Source organism: Rattus norvegicus, chromosome 7 (assembly GCF_021556685.1).
Source record: "Rattus norvegicus strain SHRSP/BbbUtx chromosome 7, alternate assembly SHRSP_T2T, whole genome shotgun sequence".
In the NCBI taxonomy this organism is placed as follows: Eukaryota; Metazoa; Chordata; class Mammalia; order Rodentia; family Muridae; genus Rattus; species Rattus norvegicus.
Window position 1 is genome coordinate 25,519,869 of NC_141540.1, and position 8,807 is coordinate 25,528,675.

Sequence of the window (8,807 nt, forward strand, 5' to 3'; positions counted from 1 at the left end):
TACCTGGTCAACTAATGTGCTGTCCCATGCAGGCTGACTCATTTGCAAGGCACCTGTCCTGGGCTTCCAGATCCTGCTCCGACTTGTCCTCTGGCTGGTCCTGGGTGTTCTTCCAATTGGAAATCTCTGGTTCATAACACTACCACAAGTGTAAGATCTCCTTGAAAAGTTTGTTTTAAGTTTTAAAGTTTTCATGTATAATTTAGTGTAAAATGATTTTACATCAATACTTACTGTATTATTTCCTCCCCTAGAAAATTAGTTATCACTGCATTAATTATTTCCTTCTTTGAAAAAGGAATTATGTTAGCCCCATGCCTCTGATTCTTGCTAGTATATTATCTTGAACTCAAGAAGAACTGAGCCAGGGCCTGGAAATTTCTGTTTGAACCTGAGGAGAGAAGATGAGTTGGAAACCTGTAAGTCACATGTCTTTGTTGAGCTCCATTTCCAGAGATGAGGCTCTCTTCAATTTACCTTTGAAAACCCTGAGTTCTAAGACTCCAGTTAGGATGAGTTTTCGTTGAGGGAAGGGTTGCGCTGAATTTTATTATTGTTGATTTTTAAATGTGTGTGTGTGTGTGTGTGTGTGTGTGTGTGTGTGTGTGTGTGTGTGTGTGTTGAGCACACATGCCCACATTTCTGTGCATATGCTTGTGCTGGAGCACATAATTTAGAGGTTAGAAGAATGTTAAAGAAGCCATTCTTACCATCTGCCATGCAGAGTCCAGGGATGGAACTCAGGCTGTCAGGCATGATGACAAGTGCCTTTACTTCCTGAGCCATCTCACTAGCCTCACCAGTGTGATGTGCTAAGAAAACGTGGCCTTTTGTGTTGTTGCCTGTCTAGGAATCTGCCAAGTATTTGGACCCACTTTTTCCAGGGCAGAGAATAGCTCTTCTCCACCTCAAACCCTGACAGGAACACTCAGACTCAGTTTCCAAATAGTGTGAAATAATGCTGTCTTACAGAAAGAATTCACCGATTTAGAGTGGAAAACTCTCACAGAAGAAGGGGGAGAGTGGTGGGGGTTTTATGGATGGGAAATCAGGAAAGAGGATGACATTTGAAATGTAACAAAAGCCCTTGTTGGGCAGGGGACAGAGGCTGCAGCTTTCCCAGGCCCCACTGCCCGGCTGCCTCCCTTTGCTCATGGCAGGCGGTGTCTGCCTGGGACTTGCCCTAGGGCTGTTGCTGGTACTGGTGCTGGTGATGCCTGCCAAGCACATGGTGTGCAAAGAGCGCTTGGTTCAGTCAGATTAGGAGCTGAGGGAGTGGCAGTCTGAAAACAACCAGAGCTTCCAGTATGATCAAGAGGTCTTCCTGGGCAAGGACTCCAAGACCTTCGATCAGCTAAGCCCAGACTAGAGCAAGGAGAGGCTGGGGAAAACTATTGATCCAATTGACAGTGAGGAGATGGCCTTGTTACTACTGAGGAGCTGAAAGTTTGAATCAATCAGGTAGAGAAAAGACACATCTACGATAATGTGGATAAAGTCTGGAACGATTATAATAGTGACATAGATGAAAAGATCTCCTGGGAAGAAAAAAGCAGGCCACTTATGGCTACTGCCTGGGAAACCATGCTGAATTCCAAGATAGCTCTGATCATCACACGTTTAAAAAGATTCTGCCACAGGATGAGAGGAGATTTAATGCTTCAGACTTTCATTGCAACCTGAGAGCTCCTCAGGAGGAGTTCACTGCCTTTCTGCACCCAGAGTAGTTCGAACGTATGAAGGAGATTGTACTTCTGGAAACCCTGGAGGATATCAGCAAGAACAGAGATGGTTTGTGAACTAGGATGAGTACATCATGGACATGATTTTCCCGTGAGGACAATGGCCCTGAGCCAGACTGGGTTTTGTCAGAACAGGGGCAGTTCAATGATTTCCATGATCTGAACAAGGATGGGAAGTTGGACAAGAACGAGACTCACCATTGGCTCCTCCCTCACGATGATGACCATGCACAGGCTGAGGCCCAGCATCTGGTGTATGAGCCAGACAAAAACAAGGATGAGACACTTAAAAAGGAGGAGATTCTAGACAACTGGATCATGTTTGTGGGAAGCCAAGTCACAAATTATGGGAAAGTCTTACCAAGAATCATAGTGATCTTTGAAAGACACTCATCCTCATGTGGCCAACGGTCACAGGCTTTATGCAGATGTTCTGGGTGATTGCTATAGTTGTCAAGTGTATAGCAGTTGTGTCCCTAAACCGTGAGATTATACGTCAGATTGGGGTAAAAATTATTTTTCACTCCATATTTACTGGAAAATAACCATCACTATCTATTCCAGTAGGATTTGGCTTAAAACACATTGAACTCTTGGCAAAATGCAGTATTCTGGGGGATATGTTGCTAGAGCATGATCTCCTCAACTCCTTCCCTACTTACTTAATTAATGGGCAAGAAATCCTGAAGGGGTTCTGTAAGTCAAGGTGGGTGGCAGGGACACTGTGCAGAATAATCACTATGTATTTCAACTATTAAATTTTGCGACTTCTTAGTTGCCACTGTTAAATCGTGGCAAAGGTAAAGGCTTGAAGGAGGCAATGTTATATTGTCCTATGTCAGCCAACTTGGAGCAGGCATGGTTTTTCAAATTCTTTATATTGGGAGTTGCTATTGTAAATGGTATATATACTTTTGTGAGTTTTCCTGTTTGGACCTGCTAATGTGCACAATAAACCCACATCTTTGTGGTTTTGTTTTGCTTTGTTTTTAATACTAAGAAGCAGAGTTCCCTGCAGCTAAATCCCATGGGAGAGAGAGCTGGACCCTGAGAAGTGTGGAGACTCCTGAGAAATCAGTGATGACAACATTCCAACATTCCCTCTGCCCAAGAGAGAATCGCCTAGTGCCAACTGTGCCCCCTGGGTGCAAGGACCAAGGAGAAATCAGAGGCACAATTCTTGTGATTCCTGCCCCCGCCTAGAGATGTAAGAGAGTCACTAGGATTGCCCACACACAGGAGATCAGAGCACCTGTTCTCAGAAAAGGCTGAAAGAAAACAGGAAAACAGTTCGTTGGGAGTGCAGACACAGAGGCCTACAGGAGGGTGAAGCCACTCTCAGAAACAACAATTCAAGCAAACACCAGAGATAACCCAACAGCTAGAGGCAAGCACAGGAAACTAAGCAACAGAAACCAAGACTACTTGCCATCATCAGAGCCTAGTTCTCCCACCAAATAAAATACTGAATAGCCAAACACACTGGAAAAACAAGACTTGATTTAAAAATCACACTTTATGCTATAGATGGAGGACTTTAAGAAGGACATGAATAGCTCCCTTAAAGAAATGCAGGACAACACAAGTAAACAAGTAGAAGCCCTTACAGATGAAACACAAAAACGCCTGAAAGAATTACAGGAAAACACAACCAAACAGGTGAAGGAATTGACCAAAACCATCCAGAAACAATAAAGAAAACACAAAGGGAGACAACCCTGGATACAGTAAACCCAAGGAAGAGACAAGGAGCCATAGATACAAAAATCACCATAGAAAACATCGACACAACCATCAAAGATAATGTAAAAACGCAAAAGCTCCTAGCCTAAAACATCCAGGAAGTCCAGGAAACAGTGAGAAGATCAAACCTAAGGATAATAGGTAGAAAAGAGAGTGAAGAATCCCAACGTAAAGGGCCAGTAAATATATTCAAGAGAATTATAGAAGAAAACTTCCCTGACCTAAAGAAAGAGATGCCCACAATGGTATAAGAAGCATACAGAACTCGAAATAGATTGGACTAGAAGAGAAATTCCTCCAGTCACATAATAGTTAAAACACCAAATACACAAAAGAAGAAATGATATTAAAAACAGTAAGGCGAAAAGGGCAAGTGACATATAAATGCAGAACTATCAGAATTACACCAGACTTCTTACCAGAGACTATGAAAGTCAGAAGATCCCGGACAGATGTCATACAGACCCTGACAGAATAAAAATGCGAGCCTAGCCTACTATACCCAGCAAAACTCTCAATTAACATAGAGGGAGAAAGCAAGATATTCCATGACAAAACCAAATTTACACAATATCTTTCTACAAGTCCAGACCTATGAAGGATAATAGATGGAAAACTCCAACACAAGGAGAGAAACTATGCCATAGAGAAAGGAAGAATATAAACTCCTTGCAATGAAACCAAAAGAGAGACACACAACCATAATTCCACCTCTAACAATGAAAACAACAGGAAGCGACAATCACTATTCCTTAATATCTCTGAACATCAACGAACTCAATTCCCCAATAAAAAGACATAGACATACAGACTGGATATATAAAAAGGACCCAGCATTCTGCTGCATACAGGAAACACACTTCAGAGACAAAGACAGACGTTACCTCAGTGTAAATGGCTGGAAACAACTTTCCAAGCAAATGGCCTGAAGAAACAAGCTGGGGTTGCCATTCTAAGATCAAATAAAATTTACTTCCAATCAAAAGTCATTAAAAAGGTAACACCTCATATTCATCAAAGGAAAAATCCACCAAGATGAACTCTCAATCCTAAATATCTATGCTCCAAATACAAGGGCATCTACATTCATAAAAGAAACCTTACTAAAGCTCAAAGCACACATTTCACCTCACACAATAATGGTAGGAGATTTCAACACCCAACTCTCATCAATGGACAGATTGTGAAAATAGATATTAAACAGAGACATAGAGAAAGTAACAGAAGTTATGAACCAATGGATTTAACAGATATTTATAGAATATTCCACCCTAAAAGCAAAAGGATATACATTTTTCTCAGCACCGCATGATACCTTCTCCAAAATTGACCACATAATTGGTCATAAAACAGGCCTCAAAAAATATAAGAAGATAGAAATAGTCCCATGCATCCTATCAGACCACCACCGACTAAGGCTGGTCTTCAATAACGACAAGAACGACAGAAATCCGACATATACATGGAAGTTGAACAACCCTCTACTCGATGACAACTTGGTCAAGGAAGGAATAAAGAAAGAAATTAAATGAAAATGAAGATACAACATACCCAAACTTATGGGGCACAAAGAAAGCAGTGCTAAGACGAAAACTCATAGCTCTGAGTGCCTGCAAAGAGAAATGGGAGAGAGCATATGTCAGCAGCTTGAGAGCACATCTATAGATTCTAGAACAAAAAGAAATAAATGAACCCAAGAGGAGTAGAAGGCAGGAAATAATAAAACTCACGGCTGAAAACAACCAAGTTGAAACGAAAAGGACTATATAACGAATCAACAGAACCATTAGCTGGTTCTTTGAGAAAATCAACAAAATAAATAAACGTGTAGCCAGACTAACCAGAGATCACAGAGCATTTATCCAAATTAACAAAATCAGGTATGGAAAAGGAGATATAACAACAGAGTCTGAGGGAATTAAAAAAAATCATCAGATCCTACTAAAAAAGCCTATATTCAACAAAACTAGAAAATGTGGAGGAAACGGACAATTTTCTAGACAGATACCAGGTACCAAAGTTAAATCAGGAACAACAAAAAAAATCTAAACAACCCCATAACTCCTAAAGAAATAGAAGCAGTTATTAGAAGTCTCCCATCCAAAAGCAGTTCAGGGTTTAGTGCAGAATTCTATCAGACCTTCACAGAAGTCCTCATACCGATACTGTCCAAATTATTTCACAAAATAGAAACAGATGGAGCACTACCAAATTCCTCCTGTGAAGCCACAATTACTCTTATACTTAAACCACACAAAGACCCAACAAAGAAAGAGAACTTAGGACCAATTTTCCTTATGAATACTCATGCAAAAATACTCAATAAAATTCTTGCAAACCAAATCGAAGAGCACATCAAAATGATCATCCATCATGATCAAGTAGGCTTCATCCCAGGGACGCAGGGATGGTTAAATATACAGAAATCCATCAATGTTAATCCATTATATAAACAAACACAAAGATAAGAACCACATGATCACTTCACTAGATGTTGAGAAAGCATTTGACAAAATTCAACACCCCTTTATGATAAAAATCCTGGAAAGATCAGGAATTCACGGTCCATATCTAAACACTATGCAGCAAACCAGTAACTAACATCAAACTAAATGGAGAGAAACGTGAAGCAATCCCACTAAAATCAGGGAGTAGACAAGGTTGCCCACTGTCTCCCTACTTATTCAATATAGTACTCAAAATTCTAGCCAGAGCAGTCAGACAGTGAAAGGAGCTCAAAGGGAAGAAATCAAAATGTCAATATTTGAAGATGATATGATAGTATACTTAAGTGATCCCAAAGGTTCCACCGGAGAACTACTTAACCTGATCAACAACTTCGGCAAAGTGTCGGCTTATAAATTTAACTCAAACAAATCTCTAGCCTTCTGCTACTCAAAGGATAAACAGGCTGAGAGACAAATTAGGAAAATGACACCCCTCACAGTAGTTCCAACTAATATAAAATATCTTGGTGTGACTTTAACAAAGCAAGTGAAAGAACTGTATGACAAGGACTTCAAGTCTCTGAAGAAAGAAATTGAAGAAAATCTCAGCAGATGGAAAGATCTCCCATGCTCATTGATTGGCAGGATGAATATAGTAAAAATGGCCATTTTGCCAAAAGGAATCTACAGATTCAATGCCATCCCCATTAAAATTCCTACTCAATTCTTTATAGAGATAGAAAGAGCAATTTGCAAATTCATTTGGAACAACAAAAAAGCCAGGATAGTGAAACCTAGCAAAAACTACCTGCAACAATAAAAGAATTTCTGGGGGAATGAGCATTCCCTGACCTCAAGCAGTATTACACAGCCATAGTGACAAAGCCTGTATTATACTGGTACAGAGACAGGCAGGTAGACCAGTGGAATAGAATTGAGGAACCAGAAATGAACCAACACATCTGTGGTCACTTGATTTTTGAAAAAGGAGCTAAAATCATCCAATGGAAAAAATAGCATTTTCAACAAATGGTGCTGGTTCAACTGGGGGACAGGATGTGGAAGAATGCAAATCAATCCATTCTTATCCTCCTGTACAAAGTTTAAGTACAGGTGGATCAAGATCTATACATCAATCCAGATACACTCATAGTAATAGAAGAAACAAAAAAGTGGGGAAGAGTCTCAATCACATGGGCAGTGATGAAAATGTCCTGAACAAAACACCAATGGCTTATGCTCTAACATCAAGAATCGATAAATGAGACCTGGTAAAACTGCTAAGCTTCTGTAAGACAAAGGACACTGTCATAAGGACAAATTGGCAACCAACAGATTGGGAAAAGATCATTACCGATCCTACATCTGACAGAGGGCTAATATCCAAAGTTGCAAAGAACTCTAGAAGTTAGACTCCAGAGAGCCTAATAACCCTATTAAAAAACGGGATACAGAGGTAAACAAAGAATTCTCAGCTCAGGAGTATGGAATGGCTAAGAAGTAACTAAAGAAATGCTCTATATCCTTAGTCATCAGGGAAATGCAAATCAAAACAACCCTGAGATGCCACCTCACACCCATCAGAATGGCTAAGTTCAAGATCTCAGGTGACAGCAAATGCTGGCAAGGATGTGGAGCAAGAGGAATCTCCTCCATTGTTGGTGGGACTGCAGACTGGTACAAACATTCTGGAAATCAGTCTGGAGGTTCCTCAGAAAATTAGACATTGTACTACCTGAGGACCCAGCTATACCACACTTGGGCATATACCCAAAAGATGCTCCAACATACAACAAGGCACATACTCCACTAGGGACATAGCAGCCTTATTTATAATAGCCAGAAGCTGGAAAGATCCCAGATACCCTTCAACAGAGGAATGGATACAGAAAATGTGGTACATCTACACAATGGAGTACTACTGAGCTATCAAAAACATTGACTTCATGAAATTCATAGACAAATGGAATGAAGTAGAAAATATCATCCTGAGTGAGGTAACCCAATCATGGAAAAACTCACATGACATGTACTCATTGATAAGTGGATATTAGCCCAAATGCTCAAATTACCCAAGATGCACAGACCACATGAAACTCATGGATAACCAAAATTCTGATGCTTCACTCCTTCTTTAAAAGGGGAAGATTAACCATAGGAGAGGTATTCTATTCTTTAGAACAGAGCCTGAAGGAATGGTCATTCAGAGTCTACCCCATATTTGGCCCATACATATACAGCCTCCAAGCTAGATAAGATGGATGAAGCTAAGAAGTGCAGGCTGACAGAAACCGGATATAGATGTCTCCTGAGAGGCACAGCCAGAGCATGTCAAATAAAGAGGCAAATGCTAGCAGCAAACCATTGAACTGAGAACTGGATCCAAGTTGGAGGAATTACAGAAAGATTGAAAGAGCTGAAGGGACTTGCAACCCCATCAAAACAACAATGCCAGCCAAGCAGAACTCCCAGAGACTAAACCACTACCCAATGACTATACATGGACCGTCCCATGGCTCCAACTGCATATGAAGCAGAGGATGGTCTCCTTGCACACGAATGGAAGGAGAAGCCCTGGGTCTTGTCAAGGCTGGACCCTCAGTTTGGGGAATGCCAGAGAGTTGGGAAAGTGGGTGGATGGGGAACGGAATACCATTATAGAAGAATGGGACGGGTGGCATTGGAGCTTATTTCTGGGAAACCAGGAAAGTGAATAACATTTGGAATGGAAATGAAAAATATCCAATTAAAAAAAAGAACAACAACAACATGGCATTTAGAGCTTAAATTTGAAAAATGCCACAATCAGGAGACACAGAATTGTATGCCTCTGGTTTTCTTCAAATATGCTCTGGGCCCGATTCAGTTCTGGGCC